This window comes from Equus caballus, chromosome 3 (genome assembly GCF_041296265.1).
Source record: "Equus caballus isolate H_3958 breed thoroughbred chromosome 3, TB-T2T, whole genome shotgun sequence".
NCBI classification, from domain to species: domain Eukaryota; kingdom Metazoa; phylum Chordata; class Mammalia; order Perissodactyla; family Equidae; genus Equus; species Equus caballus.
This window is the reverse complement of record NC_091686.1, coordinates 40,308,047-40,334,265: the sequence shown is the minus strand read 5'-3', so window position 1 is coordinate 40,334,265 and position 26,219 is coordinate 40,308,047. Positions and strand designations below refer to the sequence as shown.

The following is a 26,219-nucleotide window of genomic DNA, read 5'->3' as shown; positions in this document are numbered from 1 at the left end:
ATTCAAATGAAGGATAATGCTAAGTGTTGATGAGAATTGAGATTAGTAGAAACTCTTATTTCTGGTGTGGTTAAATGTCTAACACAGCTTTGGGGAAGGTCACCACAGTAAAAATTCAATTTAAATAAAGGAAAGATGGAAGATGCACTGTGGGCTCTGACACATAGCAGGGATGGCAGATTCCTGGGTAGAGAGAAGCTTGTTACTCTGGATGATGAGAGAAATTCTTTGATTAGGCCATGGAGATTACATATTGTTATATTTATATTGTAATTAATATTACATATTGCTATATTTATTTATATATATTTAGGATGTTTCCTAAATTTTAACAATACATTATAAACACATACCAATTTAATTTTAATCACCTATAAAAGCTCTGCTTATTTACAGCTCTGCTCCCGCATGTTATGTCATTGATGTCACAAATTGCATCTTTATATATCATGTACCCATTAACATAGACTTACAATTATGCTTTTGTCTTTTAAATTTTGTGGAAGAATAAAAACTGGAACTATCAGCAAAAATTAGAAAATGAGTGGTTTTTTATATTTATGCATACATTTCCCTTTACTGGAGAAGTTCTTATTTTCGTATGGCTTTGAAATACTGCCTAGCATCCTTTCTTGTAGGGCATATCTAGTGGTAATGGACTCCCTCAGGTTTTGTTTATCTGGCAATGTCTTAATTTTTCCATGACTTTGAAAGGCAGTTGTACTCTATGTAGAATTCTCACTTGGCAGTTGTTCTCTTTCAGTAAGTATTTTAAATATGTCGTGACTTTGCCTTTTGGCCTGCAAGATTTCTGCTGCAGAGAAATTTAATGATAATCTTTTTGAGATTCCCTTTCACACAATGAGTTTTTTTTTCTCTTGCTGTCTTCAAGATTCTCTGTCTTTCAAATGTTCAATTAAATGTATCTCTGTGTGTATTTCCTGAGTTCATTGAATTTCTTGGATGTACATATCCATGTTTTTACTCAAATACGGGAAAATTTTGGCCATTGTTTCTTCAAATAGGTCTCTGGCCCTTTCTTGCAGATATCAAATAAACATTTGGGATGCTCCATAAATCACGTCATCAGGAAAATGCAAATTAAAACAATGAGATTAAAAAAAACACCTGTTAGAAAGGCCAAAGTCCAGAACACAAAGCAACAGAAACTCTAGTACATTACTTGTGAGAATGTAGAAGAGTACAGCCATTTTGAGGAAAATTTGGTGGTTTCTTGTAAATATGAATAAACTCTTACCATATTATCCAGCAATCATGCTCCTAGGTATTTACCCAAAGGAAATTAAGACTTATTTACATATATAAAACTGCACAAGGATGTCTATAGAAGCTTCATTCTTGATTGACGATTTAGAAGAAACCTGGCTGTCTCTGAGAAGGTGGATGAATAAGTGAATCAGTGAATACACTGATAAAAGGAAATAAGATATCTAGCCATGAAAAGACATGGAGGAAGCTTAAATGTACAGTACCAAGTAAAAGAAGCTGGTCTAAAAATGTATATTGTATGATTCTGGAAAAGCCAAGACTATGGAGGCAGTAAAAAAATGGGTGGTTGCCAGAGGTAGACGGAGAAAAGGGAAATAAATAGGCAGAACACAGAGGATTTGGGGGGTACTAAAACTACTGTGTGGTGTTATAATAATAAATATATGCAATTATACATTTGTCCAAACCCATAGAATGTACAAACACTATGAGAGAAGCCCTAGTGTAAAGTACAGACTTTGGGTAATTATGAGATATTAATATAAATCTTTCTTGGTAAAACATGAATGATTCTGGTGGGCTATATGGCTAATGGGGGAGGCTATGCAAGTGTAGGGGTACAGGTTATGTGGAAAATCTCTATACTTTCCTCTCAATTTTGTTGTAAACCTAAAAATGCTCTAAAAATTGTCTTAAAAAGATTTGAAGTAAAAATATCAAGAAATAATGTGTGTATAATTGTAGATGGCATCTATTATTGCAACAAACGAAGAGATAGTTTTTACTTTTTGGTAAAAATTTCCTTTAATAATATCCCCAGAGACATTTTCACGGCATTATTTCTTAGACTATACCAGATGAGATTAAATGTTCAGGTCACCACAGTGTAGAACATAGAAATCATAGGGTCTGAAATAAAAGTCACTGAAGTAGGTTTCAGATAAGCAAAGAATCCACTGGAGATAATTAATACAACCAGCATCAGATGAGGAAGGCAGGTGGAGAAGCCTTTTGACGCTTCTGTTGATGGGATCTTCCTGACAGTGGAGAAGATGCAGACGTAGGAAGCGATGATGAAAATAAAACAGCAGATACTCAACACCACTCAAATGAGGTTAGGAAAAATTTCTCTTATTCAATTTTCTGAGCAAGAAATAGCCAATAACTGCAAGATATCACAAAAGCACTTATGGAATATATTAGACCCACGATAGGATAAGGAGAAGGTACCTGCTGTGTGCATCACAGCACTCATATCCCCACCCGGCCAAGACACGGTGGTTGACTGAACACATGCATCCCTGTTCATGATGACTTCATAGTGCAGGGGATGGAAGGTGGCACCATAGTGGTCAAAGCACAGCACTGTGAGGAGTGCAGCTCTGTGGTTGTTGAAAAAGCATGAGAAAGACCTGGGCAACACAGCTAAGGAATGAGATGTAGTTAATGTGAATCAAAGAGTTGGCAGTGGATGTAGAAATTGTGATTGATATTAGGCAGAGATCCAAGAAGGATAAATTCTTCAAGAAGAAGTACACGGAGGTGTGGAGATGCTGGTCCAAAGTTGTGATCATGATGATGAAGACATTTCCCATGAGGGCATAGAATTAAATCAAGGAGAAGAGCACTGAATGCAAAATGTACATATTTTTATTGGTCGAAAATCCTGTGAGGATATATTCTGTCACAAACGTGAGATTTGTCATTACTGGAGGCATAAGCTGTATAAAAAAAAGGATAGAGGATTAAAACAACAATATCAAGACTTTAAATATTGAGCATATACTGTGTATCTCCATACGGCAATCACACGGCATATTTACCGTAAACATTACTTCCATCTAATTCCTAGCCAGCGTATTAATTGCCAAGCATTATGTGAGTAATATTGCTTTATTGAACCACTTTATTTTTAGTTAAAATACATGTCATTATTATTTTGTTTAAATGCGTCCTGTGAAAGATGACAAAAGACTGAAAATTTCAACTTACCTTAACAAAACTCGAACAACAGAGTATCCTCCCCATGTTTCTCAATAAACCCAAATTGACAAACCAACGACTGCTAAGTTGTTTTCCAGTCTTCCTGTCCGTACATCCTATCCCATGACTGACACAACCTCACTTTCAGCTCACCTTCCAAGGAGTTGAACAACCCTTAGAAAAAATGAACTCTTACAGACCGTCCTCAATGTATTCCATAAAATCTTTAACCTACTTATTCTCTGCCAAAGACTCAGCTTAAAGATGTTCTCATATTTAAAATTTTAATAAGAGATTCAGCTAACTGCACTTTTTTCTCATTTGACACATAGCCTGGTGACTGCAGGCATCAGAAATCCTACTTCATATGAGCTAAGATTGTTGGCTTCCTATTCACCAATTTATTCACTTTTCTTCATTATTCCCCCTTTCATGTGACTTCTTCCCCCACAACTAGTAAGTTTAAAATTGTTTTTCCCACAAGCTCTTTTTTCTCTTTCATAATTTCCATAATTCCATGCCTACAATTCATGACCTTGCAACTAGAACAGCTTTAAATCCATCCCAACCCAATCCCCTGCCACATCTCCTCTCCCTTGCAGAAAATTAATGCAATTCTGTGGCAGGTATAAGGGACCACATATATTTGGAGTTACGTCGTATGCAGTCTTTAAAATTTCACATGTTCAGATAGTCTTAGTCTGATGAAAGCATGTGGGTGTCCATTCCTTTTGCAGTGACATGTTAGTGTCTTCTGTTTGTACAGATTTTACTCAGCAACATTCATGTAAATTTAGCAAAATATTAATATTAAGACTGTACTATAGAATATTTCCCCCCATACCCTGTCTTTATTCTCATGCCCCTAAATTTTATGCTCAATCTCTCTCCATGGTGATGGATAATGGAAAAATCCTGAGTGAACATTAGTGTTGGATTTGTAAAAGTAGTAATATAAAATAATTTTAATATATTAGAGAAACAAGTCCAGATATTTTAATGAAAATAACAACAAAAAAGTTTGGAATGCATCGCAGCTAAAATGTAAAACTCTTTTGGTTATTTAAAATATACATTTATAATGACAAAATTAATTTTAATATATCTCTGCTGCTATCTCTGTAAAAATACTGTGAATTCTTCTCTTATTGTATCACAGCCCTTTGGTGAATGATAAAAAAATCCAAAATTTGGGGCTGGCCTGGTAGCGTAGTGATTAAATTCACATGTTCTGCTTCGGTGGCCCAAGTTTCACAGGTTTAATCCTGGGTATGGACCTACACACTGCTCATCAAGCCATGCTGCGGTGGCATCCTGTACACAAAGTAGAGGAAGATTGGCAATGGATGTTAGCTCAGGGCCAATGTTCCTCACCAAAAAAAAAAAGTTTAAGGCCCAAAATAGACATTATCATATCTGTCACTTCTAGCGTGAGAGAGATAAAATGAGCAGGAAGTATTGCCTCAAAGATAGAGTTGTTAAAGATTCTATCTGTCTAATATTTATGCCACTAATATTTTAGAGGCTGAAAAGTATTGCATGCCTTTGTTTTAAACACTTACCATTGTTACTTTTAATTTCATCTTGAGTTTCATCCTTCATTACTTACTATCTACTTCCCATTGATTATTGTGATTTTATTTAACATTTAACACACTTTCAGCTTAATGCACAAAGTGATAAAATACATTGTTAACCGTTATAAAATCTGATAATCATCATATATACTCTCAAAATGTTATAATTAAATTACTGAAAATCATACACGGTAGGTCATGATTCTTTAATTCTAAAGTAAAGAACAAATTATATGTTTTCCCATTGAGACTCACCCCAGAAAGCTGGCATTGTTAAACTGAACAATCTGTGAAACAGAGAATAAAAAGATCTCTTTAGATTTGATAGTTTTCATATTTTTTAAATGAGTATTTTAACTACTGTTTTTTCTTAAATCCAAAACAAAATTTTAAATCTAAAATCTTTTAAAGCTAAAATGAATTTTCTTCGGAAGATTATTTAAGAATATACCACCAATTCTGGTACACAGAAGTTCCAGCAGTCTTCTGAAGTTTGCTTCTAGTGAAAATACTGCTCATCACGAGGACAGAAGGATATTATAAATTCTCATTTCAATGGGAGATGATTACAGGTGTTGATTCCTCTGAAAATTCAATTGAATCTCAAAACTCTGACTTCACTGATGTCTTGCTAGGGAGAAACGGGGGACCTGAATAGCTTGTCTATTTTACCTCTGCTGATAGTCCCTCGTGGGCTTGCATGTTGTCCAAGAACTATAATGTATCAATCTGCTTTATTCTAGAGGGAAAGTAGTGTTACATTTGTCTTCATTGACTTGCTTAATTGGAATCAGCCTATAATAAATCTGAGTACATCATATGTTTATTTTTTAGTGTTTATACATCTATGGACAGGATTATAATTAATTCTAGCATTAAAATGTTTCATTCATCATTTATTGAGTACCTACTGTGGGCTAGACCCATTCACTGGTACCACTTCATTAAAAGCAATGCAGTGAGTCAACCCCAAAGGTAAGCTGGAACGCCATTTTCTTTCACCAAGAGACAGGGACATTGGAGAGAGACTTGGGTGTGTGAGGAGCAGAGAGAGCAGTCCCAGGGAGAGTCTGACTCGCAGAGGGCGTATAAAGAGCACTCAGTGGGGATGTGATGGGCAGGCTTCAGAGTCTAGGGCAGAGGAGTCAGTAAACAAGAGACTATAAAATGGGTGAACAAGACAGTGACTGCAGAATCAGAGGACACTGCAGTTCGTGAGAAGTGATTGACTTTTAGTGTGAGTGACAGGAAAAGCACAGATGGTTTAGAGTAGAGAAGTGGCATGATTAACTTGTATCGGAACATGGCCACTCTGTAGAGAGAGCTGACTGTGAAGGACAGGTTGCCATGTCACTATTCCTGATGGGGGTTCGTGACGATTTTGACAAAGCAGGTAGTATAACTGAGAGAGGTATTTGGTTTACATTTGTATTCTAAAGCCTAAATTTCCTTCTTTAATTTAGCACCTTAATCGGTTTTTGTTTATGCTAACCTTTATCATGTGTTCCTGGGTTAAATTATTTTTTAGATAAAGATATTGTATTTGAGCTGTAATATTTCAGAGACAAAAATTTTAAATTTATAGTAGTATAACCAGCAACATTTCATTGCACGTTGGAGAGCCAAACACAAACAATAAAGCAATACATTTTCCAGATATGCAAGTATTCTGCATTCAACAGGATTGCCACTTTGATCTGGTAAAGAATCTGAATCAGAAATTTGATTTCCTTAAGATTTGAGGATGTTTCTCTTTCTTCCCTCCTCCTTACTGACTAAAATTTGCCATAATTTTATGTTCATATTATTATTTATTTTCTGTCTGAATGATCTGAAGGTGGTCTCTTTGTTTCTCGAGCTCAAAGATTTCACAAAAATGTACCATGGTGTAATGTTTTCATTTATAACTTATTGTTCTGAGAAAATAATAGATCCTTTCACTTTTTAAACTCATTTCCTTCATTCTGATGAGTTATCTTACAATTTTTTATTTGACACTATCCTTCACTTTTCTTCCTCTTTGTTCTCTCAGAAAATTTATTTCTTGGAATTTCTGAATTGGTATTATTTTCTAATCATTTCCCTCTGACCTTAAATCTGTTACTTATTTTAACTTTTGATGAAAGTTGTCACAACTGACAACTATTCTTCCATCTTTTTTATGACAATGTTTTTTTCTCTGGTATTATACTTTCAAATATTAATAACTTTTTATACAGTTGTCTTTGGATGAATTATCCTTTTGCCTTTTCAATCAGAATTTTTACTGTGTGTTTCAGTTTTTCCTTTCCTTTCTGCAATGTTTCTGCTTTTTAATTCTTTTCCCTCTGTTAATATTACTGTGATTTTGTTCTCCATCTTTCAAATTAGAGACTTAGCACACCCACCTGATGATCCTATTCTCTAATTTCATTATTAAGAGCAAGGAATTTTATTCGCAGTGTCAAGTGCATAGGCTGATTTTATCTATAGCTGAGCTTCATTGAGAAGGAATACAGAGATTTCAAAACGTTACAAATATCAATTTTTCAATCAGTTTCTCCAGAAGTAAAACATACCCACTATTCTTTCATCTTAGTGTAAGACAGGTTACCTGAATTCTAGAGGGTAAATTAAGGGCTTAAAAATGAGTAACGTCTGTAATAAATAAAGACACCCATTTATGTATATCTTTCATCCTTACATCCCTCTTTCCAGTGCCTGATGTTTCCAGGGCTAATCTCTCCTTCAAATTCTTCAGACTCTACAATCTACTACTTTTGCCGTGAATTGCCGTAGTTTCCAGACTCTTCAAGTGGAGAGTAAACTTATAGTTTTAACTCTCCTTTGAACAAACTCTCCCATTATACCTAACAACTGGTTTTTCCCATTTACAGTTCCTTCTTCTCCTCTGTTGTAGTTTCTGTGAAAGTGAACATTTTTCATAATTTCACTATCATTTAATCATTTGGGGGAGGAAGCATATAAAAATGTCTGTTTTAAATCTGTCATTTTAACCAAAATATGGTTTGCTTAATTTTAGTTGCATGCCTTTTTTTCTATTGTGAACAAAACATTTTAATATCAAAACAGAAAATTGCACATCTAGTCATGTCAATGCAAATAGTACCATAATGCTAGACTACTCTTCCAATACAAATCAGGAAATAAATAAAATATAGAAGACAGTTATTTTCAGGCACTGGACATCAGACAGAATGCAAGAATATTAATTTTGAACTCTGAATCCTGAATCCACAAATGATGGAAAAAATTCTTTGCAACTATCTTTGACTGGAAAGAAAATGCTAAACATGCATCTTGTTTTGAAGATTTGGAATCTGAGGAGAGAGCGAACGCAAAGTAAGTTATAGCATGTCCCTTCTTGAAAACCCAGTAATAAAACACAACTATGCCAGCATATCCTGGAAATGAATTAAAGCAAATGGAATAAACAGGAATGAAATAGTATTCAGATGGTTCTAAGATACAATTAATCAGCTTGATAAAAAACTAACAAAATTAAACAAAATTTCAAATACAGACTAGATCTGCATAAACAAAATCTCATATTACATACTCTGTATTACATTCTATAATCTCTGTACCCTATGCAATTGTTGTCAAATGTCTTAACAATGCCTTTTGTGTCTATAGTATTTTATCTTTGGTGGGTATGTCTATACTACATCTATAATGGTCTCTATGTCTACAGCTATTTTATTATAAGATCCAAAATGATTTCACAGTATGTTTAACCATCATGACCTTTTATCTCCATTAATCTTTAACAGTTTCTCAACATTTCTATTCTTCTGAGATTGACGTTTTCAAGAGTGAAGACCAGTTAATTGTGTAGACTGTCCATTCATTTAGATTTGTCTGAGGTTTTCTCATGATTAGAACCAGGTTATAAGCTTTTAACTAAAACACTAGGAAAGTGTTTGGAGTAAAGAGGCACACGTGGCACTTCTTGAGCAATGTCAGCAAAATAGCTCCACGGGAATTTCTACCACTTATTCCCCCCACAAAAAAAACACATAAATTTGAACTATCTGCACATGAAAATGCCTTCACAAGAGCCAAAATTCCAGATAAGGAATAACAGCACTTGGGTAAAGCACAGTAAATAACGAAAGATGTATTGAGGAGGGGAGGAAAGATAGGTTCCCATGACCCCCATTACCCTTCCTGCAAGCCAAAGTAGCCCAGCACAGACAGAGGTACCCTCCCCATAGGAGAAGGAGGATGAAGTGAGTGCCCAATTTCTCTGTGGACCCAAGAGCCAACCACCCCCAGAACCTGGCCAACACCTGCAGCCATAGGTGACTCTTTGCAGGCCTGTATGAAACTGGGTGCAACTTCATGGCACCCACCATGTCCAGTGGCTCCAAACAACGTCTGTGGCACCAAGTTCCTTGTGGCATTCCTTGAACCCAGACTCCAGAACAAGCCAGTACCTATCGAGTCCAAGAGCTACAGGCAACTCCTATGGCTGCAGATGGCTTCATTGGCTCTAGACTCTCAGAGATCCCATGTGAACTCAGGTTCCTGGCCGACTCAGGTGCTGGCCACCTCCAGCAGCCCCAGATGTCTCAAAAGTGGCTCCAAAAGATGGCCAAAAGTGGCTCCTGTAGCTCCAGGCTGCTTCTTGCTTCAAGTCCCCTTGAAGACTCCCATGAACCCAGGCTTCCAATCTGTTGCAGCATCTGCCAGCTCCCACAGCCACAGCTTTCTCCAGTGGCCCCAGAATCCCAGCACTGTCTCTCCCATAGCTCCAGGAGGATCCCAGCAGGCTTCAGCAAACCCAGGCTCCTGACATATCACAGCACTAGCTGATCTCCATGGCCCTGACTGACTACTGTGGCTTCAGGCTCCTAATCAACATCATAAACCTAGGCTCCAAAAAGGCACCTGCTGACCCAGGGTCTTGGTGGGCCATAATGCCAGGCTGAGTTCCATCATTCCAAGTTTTGACCCACTCTAGCACCAAGCTGCTCAAGGACTCCAACAGTACTGCTGCTTATGGGCACCATCAATCTGCCAACCCAGAAAACTAATTAGTAACAGTAAAACATAAAAACATAAAAGATGTTTGGGCCGGCCCGGTGGTGCAGCGGTTAAGTTTGCACTTTCTGCTTCTCAGCGGCCTGGGGTTTGCCAGTTCAGATCCTGGGTGTGGACATGGCACTGCTTGGCAAGCCATGCTGTGGTAGGTGTCCCACATATAAAGTAGAGGAAGATGGGCACGGATGTTAGCTCAGGGCCAGGCTTCCTCAGCAAAAAAGAGGAGGACCGGCAGTAGTTAGCTCAGGGTTAATCTTCCTCAAAAACAATAAAAATATAAAAGTTGCTAATAAATTTAAGTATATAATCAAATTCAGATTATGCTAACACTGTAATATGGCGTTGTTTTAATCAATTAACTCTGGCTTAAGGCTTAAAGAAAAAATGTATTAAGAATAATTATAGCTATCATAATTTGTTAATGGATACACAATATAAAAAGAAGTATGCAAACATAATTTATGGGGCATAAAAGGGTACGGATTTTGTGTGTGATCCAATCAAAATTTTTCTAAGTCTAAAATAGACTGTTCTGTCTATAAGATGTTTTGTGTAAGCCTCAAAGTAACTACAAAGCAGAAACCTGTAGTAGATACAAAAAGATAAAGAGAAGGAAATCAAAGAATACCACTAAGGAAAATTATCTATCCACAATGAAAGACGAAAAAATAAAAGAAAAAGGGAACCACATAACAGCCAGACAAAATTAATAAGATGGCATTAGTAAGTCCTCATTTATCTCTAATTACCTTAAATGTAAATGAATTAAATTTTCCAATCAAAAGGCATAGAGCACCTGAACAGATTTAAAAGAAAAGAACCAACTCTATTCTGCCTACAAGAGACTCACTTCAGCTTTGAGTTCACACAAAGGATCACAGTCATGGGAGGACAGAATATGTTCCATGCAACCATAAAGAGAGCAGGGTAGCTATATATATATCAGACAAAATCGACTTTAAGACAAAAACTGTAACAAGAGACTAAGATCATTATACAATGGTAAAGAAGCCAACTCATCAAGAGATATAACAATTGTAAATATATATGCAACAAACTTTGGAACACCTAAGAATATGAAGCAAACACTAACAGATCTGAAGGTAGAAATAGACAACGATATAATAATAGTAGCTACTTCAATACCCAACTTTCAACAATGGATAAATTATTCAGCGAGAAAATCAACAAGGAAACATTGGACTTTAATGAAACCTTAGACAAAATTGATATAAGAAACATTTGCAGAACATTCCATTCAACAATAATAAAATGCGCCTTATTCTCAAGAATACAGGGAACATTCTCCAAGACATATCAAATATTAAGTCACAGAAGATGCAAATATAAGAAGGTTTAAATCATACCAAGTATCTTTTCCAACCACAGTAGCATAAAACTAGAAGTCAACAAAAGGAGGAAACTAGAAAATTCACAAAAATGTGAACAGTAAACAGCACACTCCTGAACAACTAATGGTTCAAACAAGAAAATCAAATTGAAAATTTAAAAAGATCTTGAAACAAAAGTGGAAACAGCATACCAAAATTTATGAGATGCAGCCAAAGAAGTTCTAAGAGGAATGTTTATAATGATAAGTGCCTATATTAAAGAAGAAGAAAAATCACCAGTAAACAACTTAACCTCACACTTCAAGGAACGAGAACAACAAAAATGAACAAAATCAGCCCAAACTTAGCAGAAGAAAGGAAATAATAAAGATCAGAGCAGAAATAAATATAATACAGAAAAACAAAATAAAAGAACAATAAAACTAAGAGCATATTTTGATAAGATAAACAAAATTGACAAACTCTTAGCTATGCTAAGAAAAAAGAGAGATCAATGAGTTAAACAAAATCAGATGTACAAAATGATGCATTACAACTAATATCACAGAAATACAAAGGATCATAAGACATTACTATGAAAAATTATACACCAGCATTGGATACCCCAGAAGAAATGGATACATTCATAGAAGCATACACCTATCAAGACTAAAATGAACAAACTGAAAATATGAACAGAACAAAAAAGAGTGAAGAAATTGTTTTAGTAATCAAATACCTCCCAAGAAGATAAAAGCCCAAGACCATATGTTTCACTGGTGAATTCTTCCAAATATCTGAAGAAGAAATAACATCAATCCTTCACAAACTCTTCCGAAAGATAGAAGAGGAGGGACTATTTCCAAACTCATTTTATGAGGCCAGCATTACCCTAATACCAAAGCAAGACAAGGGCACTACAAGATAATAAAACTACAGGGCCATATCCCTGATGAATATAGAGGCAAAAATTCTCAACAAATACTAGGAAACTGAATTGAAAGTACATTAAAAGTATCAAAAACCATGATCAAGTAAGATTTACCTCTGTGATCTGAGGATGATTCAACATACACAAATCAATAAATGTGATATACCACATTAATAAAATAAAGGACAAAAATCAAATGTCCATCTCAATAGATGTAGGAAAAGCATTTGATAAAAGTCAATATGCTTTCATGTAAAATCTATCAACAAATTGAGTATAGAAGGAATGAACTTCAACATAATCAAAGGCCATATACGACAATCTTACAACAAACATAAAACTCACTCGTGAAAGATTGAAAGATTTTTGCTAAGATAAGGAACAAGACAAGGGTGTGCACTCTTACCGCTCCTATTCAATCTAATACTAGAAGACCTAGCCAGAGCAATTCAGAAGAAGAACAAATACAATGCATCGGAATTGGAAAGGAAGAAGAAAATCGTCTCTGTTTGCAGATGATATAATCTCATGTATAGAAAACCCCAAAGACTCCACCAAAAACTATTAGATCTAATAAAAAAATTCAATAAAGTTGCAGGATACAAAATAAACATACAAAAATTTGTTGCATTTCTATACACTAACAATAAATTATCTGAAAAATAAATAAAGAAAACAATCCATTTCCCCCGAAAATATCATATTCAGGAACCAATTTATCCAAGGATAGGAAAAACCTGTAAACTGAAAATTATGAGAGTGTTGAAATAAAATGAAGACACAAATAAGTGGAAAGAAAATGTGTTCATAGATTGGAAGATTTAAAATTGTTAAAATGTTTATACTACACAAAACCTTCTATGGACTCAATTCAATCCCTATCAAAATTTGAATAACACTTTTCAGAGAAAAAGAAAAAACATCCTCAAGTTAGCATGGTACCACAAAAGAAACCGAATAGAAACAGCAATCCTGAGAAAGAAGAATAAAGCTAGAGACATCCCATTTCCTTATTTTAAACTTTATTACAAAGCTATAGTAATCAAAACAGTATGATACTGGCATAAAAATAGAAACACAGTCCACCGGCACAGACTGACGGCAACAAAATAAACCTATTCATGTAGACAACTAATATTCATCAAGGGGGAAAAAAAGATGAAATGAGGAAATGAATGGTAATGAGAAAACTGTATAACCACATGCAGAAAAATGAAATTGGACCCAATCTTACACCACTCACAGAAAAATTAATTCAAAATGGATTAAAAATATAAACATAAGATCGGATATAGTAAAACTCTTAGAAGAAAACAGATGAAAAACGTTTCTTGAGTTTAGTCTTTGGCAAAGATTTTTTTGCAGAAAAAGCAAAAATAAACAAATGAGACTACATCAAATTAAACAACTTCTGCAAAGCAAAGGAAACAATCAATAAATTGGAAAAGGCACCCGACAGAATGAGAGACAGTACTTGCAAACTATTTATCTGATAAGGGATTGATATCTAAAATATATGAGAAACTCAAACAACTCAATAGCCAAAAAAAAATCTGGTATGAAAGTAGGCAAAAGACTGAATAAACATTTTTTCCAGAGAACATATACAAATAGCCGATAAGTACATGAAAAAATTGCTCAACATCACTAATCATCAGGGAAATGTAAATCAAAACCCCAATGAGATGTCACCTCACACCTGTTAGAATGGCTACTATCAGAAAGACAAGCGACGCCAATTACATATGCTTTATGTCTATTGTATCTCAAGAAGATGGAAAAAATAATGAAACAGCAAGAAAAACGGAAACCCACCATGTCAATTTCTTCTACTGCTACTGATGTTAATTTTAATTACTTGGTTAATGTGATGCCTGTCAAGGTCTCCATAGTGAAGTTACTCTATTTCCTTTTGTTATAATAAGTTCTATGTGGGAAAATATCTTGAGACTAAATCTCTGATTAGACACATCATTGGTTATCATTCTGTCTTTGTATTCTTCAACTTTTTTTTCATATATTATATACTTTCCTGAAATTTTGTTCAATATGCTTGACAGTTAAGATCACTGTAAAGTTCACTTACAGTCTCTTGAATTTTGTGTATTGTTTTATGATACTATCACACTGAAAATCTTATCTTAATAATTTTAAATATTTTCAGCGTCATATGGTATGGTTGACTTTGTACTTCATTAAGATGGCTGACTGTGTGATTGCCATGCATACTTTTATAACTTTTGTGAGGTGCTAAATTACATGTTTAACACTTTAACAGTCTTGGCCTTGTTTGAACATTGACCAGTTGATATAGGTGTCCTGTGTGTAATTTGTAGTTTAAATATGTTTTTCTCCCTTGGATGTGAGTGCAAAGTGGTCTTGGAATGTGAGCATAGATATTTACAAGCAGATACTTGTGAATATCTGAACTCATAATTTTAGGTATTTACATGGCACCATTATATGCTTTCTTTGGCCTGAAATCATTAAAAGAAGGAGTAAAATTTTAAAAAAAGAGTGAGACGGACAAAAGAGATGCCTAGCCAAGCTGTGAGCTTCAGCCAGAGTTTGGAAAAAACCCAAGGGACCTGTACAAAAAGAGAGCTGGAAGTGTGCAATCCTGACAGCATAATCCCCTAATCTGCTCTACTGCAGACTCTGCATTGGTCAGATCCAACCCAATCAAGGGAGGTGAGCTTGTTGGTGTAGACCAGGAAGTCTAGACTCCAGGACACAGAGTAGGCTGCAGAAGGGCATGGGGAAGCTGTAGGCAGGTAATGTGTGCATATTTGACATGTTCTCTTTTTTGAGATATTGCCTCATTTTGGTGTAAGGTTGCATGCTAAATGTTTGGAAAACTTTTCTGATTTTCAGTTGTGTGAAAAATTTGTACAAAGTGAGTATCTGTATCTTGAGAAAAAGCATTTGATAAAACTCTGCCAAAAGACAGGTACTGCTGACTTGACTGGAGGTGTGGAATAGCTTTGATTATCAATTGATGTCTTTGATTGCTATAGATTATTCATATTTTTATTTCTTATTGAGTTGAATATGGATTTTTTCAAAGTGTATTTTACATTTTCAAATTTATTATCAGATCATTTTTGTAGTATTCTATGAATTTGGATCTACTTTTGACATATAATTTACTTATTTTTGTTTTCATAAATAAATGTTTCTTTTATTTTCATATATAATTTTAGTAAAGTAATTAAAATAATTATTTTAAATATATAAAACATCAATTTAAATATTTTACTTTTTTTTATATTTTTGAGCTACTTCATTGCTTGAAATACAAATGTAAAATAATATGAGAGACTTAATTACAGTTAATAGCCAGGTCATATGTAAAAATAGAGCTCTGACCCACAATCTAGAGTAACCAGGCCAAGAAGCCAGCCTTTTTTTGTAAGTCAGATTTGTAGTAAATTAGACCACTATCTCTAGTAACAATCCAGGAAGCCAAACAGTAACTCCCAGTAATAATCGGTCACAAATATCAAGGATTATTTTAATAACTGGCAGCTTCCAAAGTTTTGTTCCTGCTTCCAAATTAGGAGCAATCAGAAAAAGTCAAATATGTACCCCTGGGCTGCCTACAGCTCTCTCATTCCAACAGCCTCCAATAAGGGCACACCTGGAGACTTCCATTTTCCCACTATACAGAGGTCCAGTCCCCTGCCTACCTTTGAGTCTCTGTCAAAACCCAAGTGTCACTGGCTGACTCCTTCCCATCGACTGTGACAATCTGAATAAACAGTTCTTGTTTTCCTTTGGAGGCTTTTGTTTTATTTTCTCAAATAATAACACTGATGAATTAAAATAAGCAACGCCCTTTCTTTGTGAAACCTATAGGTGCTGTTTACCCTACAACAAAATTTCCTGTGAAAAATATTTTTGGAACAGCATTGAATTTGTGAAGGACGTTTTGAATCCACCATTTGTATCCATTCATGTCCACTTCCATTGCTTTGAAATTATTATCCATATCAGTGAATCATTTGGTGTAATCATCAGGTAAGAATAGAATGTTTTTGAGAAATCTTGGTACAAGTATCTAAAATTCTTTTTTATAAATTTGATTTTCAGAGATAATTCCTGACTTCTCAGGAGATTAGGCTAATCACCTGCCCCAGGACAGAGACAGCAGCTTTGAAACCCTGGGTTGCAGCAAGAACCCAACCAGTATTTCACAGTGCAGGTGATGGCCAGAGCACTGGGTCCCTGCTGGAGCCCTGTTTATGCAAAAAGGGTTGGGATGGTTCCTCAGAACATGACATAGACAAGAGTAGGGGGTGGGAATGGGGATATCCTGGGATGATGGTATGTACGTGTTCATCCAGCAGCTCTAGGCTCAACTCGTCCACCCATAGTTGCTGTGTTTTCAGTTCTTCAGGGTGTTTGTTTGCAACTTCTCTCTTGCTGTCTCTCTTTCTGTTCCAGTATGCTATAGGGTTTTAAAATTATAATATATTTTAAATTAAGAGCTTTCATTATTGTGAATTCTTACTATTAGTGGTTCTCAGTTTCATTCTTTTTATTAATTCATTCTTTGATTTCTTTATATATATATACACAAAATATATAGATATGATCAGAATACACAGTCATAGCTGTATATTTTCTTTTATATTTAGCTCATAAAGCATACATAATCAGATACTTTAGGTTTATTCAGCTGTTCTTTATCTTTGGGAGCAGTGCTGTCCAATATGGTAGCCACTATCTACAAGTGGCTATTGGGCGCTTGAAAAGTGGCTTCTCCAAATTGAGATATGCTTAAGTATAAAATAGTCCACATTGAATTTAGAAGACTTAATATGAAGGAAATGTAAAATATCTCATTAATAATTATTCTATTGAATTGCAATGATGCCATATAGGTAGGGCTGATTAGTAAAGTGTATTATTAAAATTACTTTTGGCTATAAGAATGTTATGTTTAAACTTAGTCACTAGTCAATTAAAATGAATCATGTGGCTGGATTTTCACATTTAACTCACTTATTTACCAGTATACTTTTTGTTTTTAAACTTTTTTCTTTACTGAGGTACAATTGACAAATAAAATTGTATATAAACTGTACAAGGTAATGATTTAATATATTTATACATTGTGAAAGGACTACCAGTATAAAGCTAATCATCACATTTATGTCCTTCAGAGTAATTGTTTTGTGATGAGGACTGTTAGTATTTTTTAAGGACACATTTATCTCTGACTTTAGCTCACTTGGATCTCACAATTTTGATAGGTGTTGTCACAGTAATTTAGGTGTAGATATTTGTAAATTTTCTTGTAATTCCAATAAATTCACCAGATGGGATCTTAAATATCCCAAAACAAGATTGTTATCTAAAGTGTTACTAGTAATTACTTTGACATGTTCTTTGTTAAGAAAACATGCTGCATACATTATCTTTTTTTCTAGTTGATAAAATTTGTAAAAGTGGTAAACATATCTATATACAGAAAAAGAGTGAGAGAGAGAGAGAAAGATGCCATTTGGGGTCAATTATCAATTTCTAATAAAATATATCACACACAACTTTTATAAATTTCCAATGTTATCTTACTTCGTTGTCAAGATTTTTCTGTATAATTTTTCTTTATATGTGTATACTTTATGTTATAGATTCAATCTTTTTTTCTAACATATTTATGTAAGTTTACTTATTAATATTTATTTAAAAATTAACATTAATTTTAAAATCTAAATTTTATTTTTTTAGCATGGATTTTAATTACTCATTTTTTCTTGACATTCTATTGAGTTGATGAGACACAATTTTCACCTTTTTCCCTTGCAGTTTTGAAAACACAAGAGCTTTTCTTTCAAAGATAAACAACAGTTTTAACATACATCTTTTTTAAATTTTTTCTAAAAAAGTCTATCCAGTATTTCTTCCTTCATTCTATAAAGAGGGCAATAACTTTAGCACACTTTACCCAGCCATTTAGTGCCACAAAACCTCCTTTTATTTAATTTGTTTTAAGTACTAAGCTTTGTTGTTTTACATACACAAAAATTTGTATCATCACTACCATCTTCAGTATCATCATCTTTGTTAGTATTATTAATATCCTCTGTTTAACTTACCATTATCTATGACAAGTTATTTTGCCACCAGTGTTTTTATATTGTGAGCATTCAACTTGATTTTTAAATCAATTAATCTTTAAATTATGTAATTAATTTCTACTAAGTTATATGATTTCAGTTATTTTAGTGATACCTGAGGAGTGTTAAAATCTCTTTATGTGACACAAGATGTGTTGATTTGCCATCGATATTGATAGATTCTTTGACTATAAAAGTCTATGTTTTGGATGACTCACAGTCTCTTCCCTCAGTACACGCTCTTTCTCTTAGTACAGTCGGATTTCCCTTCTTCTACGTGCTACTATATCCCCATTCTGATAGGAATCTTCTCATTACATCTATTCTCTAGAGATGATCTCAATTTTTTAGAAGTATTTAAATGTATGCTTTGTCTCTGATGTATTCTAAAAGTAGATACGGGAATGGCCCCATGGGCTAGTGGTTAAGCTCAGCATGCTCTGCTTCAGCTGCCCAGGTTCATGGGTTCAGATCCTGGGTGCAGACCTACACCACTTGTCTGCCATACTGTGGCAGGTGACCCACATATAAAATGGAGGAAGATTGGCACAGATGTTAGCTCAGGGAAAATCTTCCTCAAGCAAAAAGAGGGAGATTGGCAATGGATGTTAGCTCAGAGCGAATATTCCTGAAGCAAAAAGAGGAAGATGAATTGGCAATGGATGTTAGCTCAGGGCGAATCTTCCTCACAACAAAAAAATTAGATAGAGTTAGGGAGAAAACATTCAGATATAAATATCTGTCTATCTATATACCACAGCTTTTCAAATTCTTACCAATTGACTCTTTAAATATTGTTTAACTAACATGATGTCCATTCTCTTACATATGCCTAAAAAGTTTTATCTACATACAAATACACAAAAAAGGCATGTAATTACATAAAACTAAAGTACATTTTTACCAATATTTTTATTGCAAACTGTATTTTTTATGTGCTTATAAGTAGTAGAAAACTATTTCTTATATGACAAGCTCTTCACAAAATATCAGGAATTTTAGAGAATATGCTAAGTGAAACTTCAGTAATTAATTAACCTTATAGATTTATGACTTTTAGACATGCATTTTTTTAAAAAAAAGAAATATATAAAATTAAATCCACATATTTCAAGTTAAGAAAGTTGACAACGCTTGAAAAAGTGTCACCTAAGGGAGTTAGGAAGAAGATGAAAATTAAAAGAATATGTGAATAAACTGAGATAAATAGGAAAGTTACTAAGAAAGCTAAGACATTCTTGGAATTTTCTAACAATATGTATTTTTAAAAAGTATCTGATGATTGGTGACATCAGCAAGACGCCAGGCTAATAAGTGCCCGCACTGACCTATTGACCAAAAATAACAATAGAACAACTACCTACCAACAAAAATATCTCTGGGAAAGCTCTGGAGTACAATGAAGCAGCTACAGCAAACAAACAGAGCATAAAACCTGAGGATAAAAGCATAAGAAGCCTTTCATTTGGGTTACTCAATCCCTTAATTTGGTATAGCTCATCACCAAAAGAGATTTCCACGTTAATGACTTCCCTTTATGCAGAAAAAGATAAGGAGGACCCCGGCAGCCTTTGCAGCCAAGGACCTCAGCAGCACTAACCACTTTCTTAGACACCTGAAGCTTGGGCTAATGAGGTCCCCTCACTTGCCTATGTTGACCTCGGCTGAGTGAGCTGCATAGAGTCTATGGTACTGTGGCCCCAAAGGCAGAATCACCACAACTCAACCAACCAGTGCCCTTCTGCTCACCCTCAGGTGAGGACATTTCCCATAGCAGGCATTCTGTAAAATCTGGAAGAAGTGATTACTCTTCTTCAAATGAGCAGACACAAACACAAGTCAACGAGGAACACAAAAAATTTAGGAAACATGAAACCTCCTAAGAAACACAATAATTTTACAATAACTGATCCCAAAGAAATGGAGACAAACAAATTATCTATCAAAAAGTCCAAATACACTTTACTATTGTTGTTGTTGAGGAAGTTTCACCCTGAGCTAAGATCTGTGCCAGTCCTCCTCTATTCTGCATGTGGGATGCCTACACAGCATGGCCATGGATGAGTTGTGCAGGTCCACACCCAGGGGCTGAACCCAAGCAGGCAAAGTGGAGTGCACTGAACTTAACCACTAGGCCACAGGGCTGGCCCCCTTAAATACAATTTTTAAGGAAACTCAGTGAGGAACAAGAGAACACAGATAATCAAATCAAAGAAATCAGGAAAATGATAGATAAACAAAATGAGATCAATAAAGAGTTACAAATCACCAATAAGAACCATATAGAATTTCCGGAGTTGAAGAATACAATGAATGAAATAAAAAAATGCAATAGACAGTTCAAACGCTTAAGATTCAATTAAGCAGAAGAAGGTGTCTGTGAACTCAAGGACAAGTCATGTGAAGTTATAAATTCAGAAGAAAAACATTTTTAAAAAATGAAAAAGTGAAGAAAGTTTATAGGATGTATGTGATGCCATCAAGAGAATTAACATTGGCGTTGTGGTAATCCCATAAAGAGAAGGGAGATAAAAAGAGGGAGAACTCTTTAAAAAAGAAAAAAATGACTGAAAAGTTTGCAAATCTTTGAAAGGAAATGGATATCCAGTTTTATAAAGATCAAAGCCCACCAAAAAAGATCAAAAAAAGAAGAAGAAACCAAGACACACTATAATCACATTGTCTGATGTCAACAACAAAGAGAAAACTTTGAAAATGGCCAAAAAAGGTAACACATCACAAATAAAGGAACCCCCATAAGGCTATCAGCAGATTTCTTAGCATAATCCTTGGAGGCAGAGGAGAGAGTTGGATGGTATTTTTAAAGTACTGAAGAAAAGAAAAATCCTGCCAAACTAAATACTACATTTGCCAGAATTATTACAGAAACGTAAGAAAGATAAAGTCTCTCTTGACAAAGATGAGTGAAGGCAGTCTGTCACCAGTACACTTGATTTACAATACATTCTTTAGGGAGCTCTTCAACTTAAAGCAAAAGAAGGCTAAAGAGCAATGTGAAACTATATGAAAGCACAAATCTCACTCATAAAGTTAAATACATAGAAAATATAGAATAATGTATATATTTTATTCCATTTCCATCATATTCTTCATCACTCATTAGAAATTTGGGTGAATTTAGGGGTTCCAGACTCAATATTCTAAGCTTTTCAATACTGAATAATCAAAGAATAGGTTGATGAAAGTAAATATATTTGGTTAAAGGTGATAAATGTAATAGTTGACCATCATATATTTCTATTCTTGAAACTTAAATATGAGTTGATAGTATAATATATAAAATTCCTTTTTCTTTATTTTTCATTACTGATATCCTTTGGTGAATAACAATGTTCAACTGTATCATTTATAGAAATAATAAATTATTAAATAATATAAAGCCAGTATGTGCAAGCAAAGGTAAAACATTATTTCCTATACTTTGAAATTCCACGTAAAAATTTAAAAGGAGATACTTAAAATGTGTTGTTAAAGGGGTTCATATGCCTACTAGAGGCAGCCTAAATTAGGGTCATGATGATGAATTTAGGTAAGATTTTATTTAAATTTTGTGATATTCACAGTCAAGAGAAGTGACATCACTGTAGAAGGTAGAGGAAACTAGCATAGCAATGACACTTTCAGATAAAGCTGAAGGAAATTTACAGTAAACTTAGAAAATGATAAATAAATAAAATATTCTGAGTAAACATCATTAATTCCTGAGACTCAGAATACTACTTCTAATTTAGGCTGAAATTTTGAACGAGAAAAAAAATTCATATTACCTCCAAGTATTCAGCAATATATTAAATTTGTACTTGGGCCATCCAAATGGCCAACAGATATGTCAAAAGATCAGCATCACTAATCATCAGGGAAATACAAATCAAAACCACAATGAGATGTTACCTCATATCTATTAGACTGGCCATCATCAAGAAGACAAGACATAAGTGTTGGAGAGGATGTGGAGAAAAGGGAGTCTCTCCAAAATGTTGATGAGAATTCAAATTGGTTTATCCCCTATGGAAAACAGTACAGAGGTTCCTCAAAAAATTAAAAAATAGAGCTACCATATGATCCAGTAATCTTACTTCTGGGTATATATCCAAAGGAAATAAAAATAAGATATAAAAGAAAATCCTCTGCACTGCCCTGTTTATTGAAGCATTATTCACAATAGCCAAGCTATAAGATCTAGAAACAACCTAAGTGTTCATCAATGGATGAACAGATTAAGAAGATAAGATGTCACACACAATGAAATATTATTCAGACATGAGAAGGAATGAAATCCTGCCCATCTAAGACAATACGGATGGACCTTGAGAGCATTATTCTAAGTGAGATAAGTTAGACAGAAAAAAACAAATATTTTATGATCTCACTTATACACTTTTTACAAACTAAAAAATCTGAACTAGTAGAAACTGACAATAGAATGGTGGTTACCAGGGGCTGGCGGATGGGGGAACAGGACAATAATAAAGAGTGCAAACTTACAACTAGACCCACAAGTCTGCCCTCTTTGTAACCTACAAAAGAAGAATTTAACAATCCTATAATTTATTTATCTTATTTATCCAGTCAGCTAATCTCAAATGGTCAAACTAATTGTTTAATGACTCAGTCTCTTGTTTCAACTTCTGAATATGTAGTGATCATTTGTGCATGTGAGAGTGTGATAAGCCAAAATGAAGAAACTTCTTTCCCTATCGGGATCTCATCAAAATATCTGGGGGGGCTGGCCCCGTGGCCGAGTGGTTGGGTTCTCGTGCTCCGCTGCAGGCGACCCAGTGTTTCGAATCCTGGGCGTGGACATAGCACTGCTCATCAAACCACGCTGAGGCAGCATCCCATATGCCACAACTAGAAGGAGCCACAACGAAGAATATACAACTGTGTACTGGGGGGCTTTCGGGAGGAAAAGGAAAAAAATAAAACCTTAAAAAAAAAAAAACACATGTCTGGGTAGCCTGTGCTGTGGTTATTTGTGTTGACAGTTTCTCATAGTTTATCCTCAGGGAAATTGACTTTGCTCCACACCATCTTCCAGTAACTGCAATTCCTTGGCCATTTATATCCTTGCCTATGATTTCCAATAATAGATTTGTTTGCCAAATGTTGCAAATACCTATATCCACATATCATCAAAAACTATTCCAAATCTATTTTTGGTATGGGAGCAAAAACTGTGTCAACAAAGGTAGAAATAAATTAATCAGATAATTACCTGATTAAGTGGAAACTTCAATCAAAGTCAGTATGTTTCCCAGAGGGTTTTTAAAGGAGTCTACACTTCAATAAGTGAAACCAATATATTTTGGGTCTCCTATATTAGCCTAGAACAGTAACAATAGGGGTCTCTAGAAAACAGATAAATTTTATGATCTCAGAGAGTTTTCACTTGTAGTTAGATAATCACTGAACACAGGATATAAAGGGGAGGGTATTTGTAAGGCCTCTCTGAAAAAAATCTCTCTTTAACATGGCTATTTGTTAAAAAGTAATTTATCTGATTCTATTTTAAAATAATTCTACTAAAGATCTTGTTAATTTTGACTACCATAAAATACACCAGTTTATTGCATGCATGTTGGTTCTAGATTCAGTTGATCACTACTGCAACTCGCACAGTACTCCTGTGTTGCTTGCTGACTGTAAGGCATGGAAGGAAGCTTCCTTAGAACAAAAGAAACACTGTGGCTGGCCAGTGGCATAGTGGTTAAGTTCACACACTCCACTTCGGTGGCCCCGGGGTTCGCAGGTACAGATCCCGGACGCAGACCTAGCATCACTCGTCAATGGTATACATATACAACTAAGAGGTATTCTTTAGTGTCCATCTATTTTATTCATTGTGAGTAAAACCATTCTCCTCCTGGAATGTAATTCCTCTCAAAAACACACAGATACTTGTCATGACATGAAACTTGTCCTGCAAAGGTCATACGGCTAAAGCCAGATAATCAAATTGTTTCCCTGAGACATTTCAAATTTGAAATGAGCCAAGCTCTCTTCATTGATGGACATAAATACAAAATTCAGGAGCTGAATTTGGCTGTGTTGTCTACAAGTGGGAAAAGGTTAGTTGGCCAGGATTCTGAAAAAGGTCTCATGCAAAGAAAAAGCAGCAAAAGACGGCAAAAACATTTCTGGCCGCAGTTGTTTTCCTTTTAGATTCTTATCTAGTACTGATTTAAGTCTTTTATAAGAAAAGCGATGTTTTTGAAGACATGGATAATATTTTTCTTGGAAGAGATAAATAAATTACTAATATTAAAGTAAAATAAAATTTAAAAGGAACAACGGCACAGAGATTCATGAGGTCTATTTAATTTTAGTTATCTTTTACATCTGAGAAGTAGTAAGTTTTTTACTGAAAATATACGTCAAGTTCATTGGGGAGGAAAATCTTTTTAACCGGAAAATAATAAAGACTTCTCATAGAAGAAAATGCTTTAACTAACATAAAAGAAAAATGCAAATGATAAAAGGCAAATCTGTGGAAGAGTGATACACAAATATAACTAAAGTTAAAAGCAAAAACCAGCATTCTAAATGTTCATCATTTCTAGGTAACTTTTGAAGTTTAAAACCTCAGAATTTAGTCCTTGATTGTTTACAATGCATTGTATTGGTGTTTGTGTGTGTCTATCCTACTAGACCACAGAGCTGAACAGTTTTTTTCTCAATTTGGAAAATATAAACTTGATCAAGTAATAAACACACATATAGGCCTTCAGTACTACACTACTATTACTTTATCCTTAAGCAAAAGCACTGCTGCCACGATAATGATAAACTACTACACAGAGTACTACAAGTGTCACTATTCCCACTGCCAAATTTCTGTTTTTCCTATGTATTCAATCATCTTAAAAGATAAGACGTATATGAATCCAGTTTAACTATGTTATTATCATTGTAAATAAGAAGACATAGAATAGCCTTCCTCCACTTACAGTACCAATTTCTGAACTTACTCTCTGTAAGGCTAGGAATGCCCAGGTTTGGGATCATTCAAATACACTATCACTTGGATTTCATTCCCCTGAGGAAGTTCTGGCCCTTAGCCAAGATGACCTTCAATCCGTCTTTCATGGATTCATTCTGTAGACTGAAGATGAAGGAATTCAGGAGTGATGTGATGACACTGGAGAGGATAAAAGGATCTTGTTAAGATGCAGGCTGCTCTTCTGTGAGGGCCAGACATAGACGAGGATGGAGATCCCATAGCCCATGGAGACCACAGGGAATTAAGAGGCACAGGTGCCAAAGGCTTTATGTTGACCTTGGCCTGAGGGTATCTTCACAATGGTAGAGATGATGTAAACAAAGGAGACCACTGTGAGGTAAAGAAGCTGATGAGTAGGACAAAGGAGCTGAGGAAGTCCAACAGCTCGATGACAGGGATTTCAGCACAGGCCTAGAGGAGCAAGTGGGTACTGTTACAGAAAAAATAATCAATCACACTGGGGCCACAGTATGGCAGTCCTGCCTTAAGGACAGTAGATGGGAGGATGAAAAAAAAGTCATCCATCCAGGAGAGGATGACAAGATAGACACTAAACAAGCTGGTCATAATCACCCGGTACTACAGGAGGCTGCAAATGGCCACATAGCAGTCACAGAACCTCACAGAAAAAAGGACAAACTCAGTGCATCGAAAGAGGAAGTAGAAAAATGACTGCACGAAGCATTCACCAAATGAGATGCTCTTCCTCTCTGAGAGGAAGCCTGTCAGCATCTTGGGAATAGCACAGGTCGTGGTTAACATTTCAATGAAAGACAGGACAGCTGGCTAAGGAAGAAATATATGGGTGAGTGAAGCCTATAATCCACAAGAATCCTGGTAAAGATGAGGGCACTTTCAAGGACAGTCATCACATAGGACAATACGAAATCAAGACAAGGAGGCCCCAAAGGGCTCTGGTGGCTGCCTCCCTGTCAGAAGGTTCTCCGTCACCATGGTCCAGTTCTCCTTCTCCAT

At 35.1% G+C, this 26,219-nt stretch overlaps 2 pseudogenes; both read right to left on the bottom strand.

Moving 5' to 3' along the window:
• Positions 1–2,008: 2,008 nt before the first annotated feature.
• Positions 2,009–25,487, bottom strand: LOC138923316 (olfactory receptor 14A16-like; annotated as a pseudogene).
• OR6R15P (olfactory receptor family 6 subfamily R member 15, pseudogene) lies at positions 25,262–26,219 on the bottom strand (annotated as a pseudogene).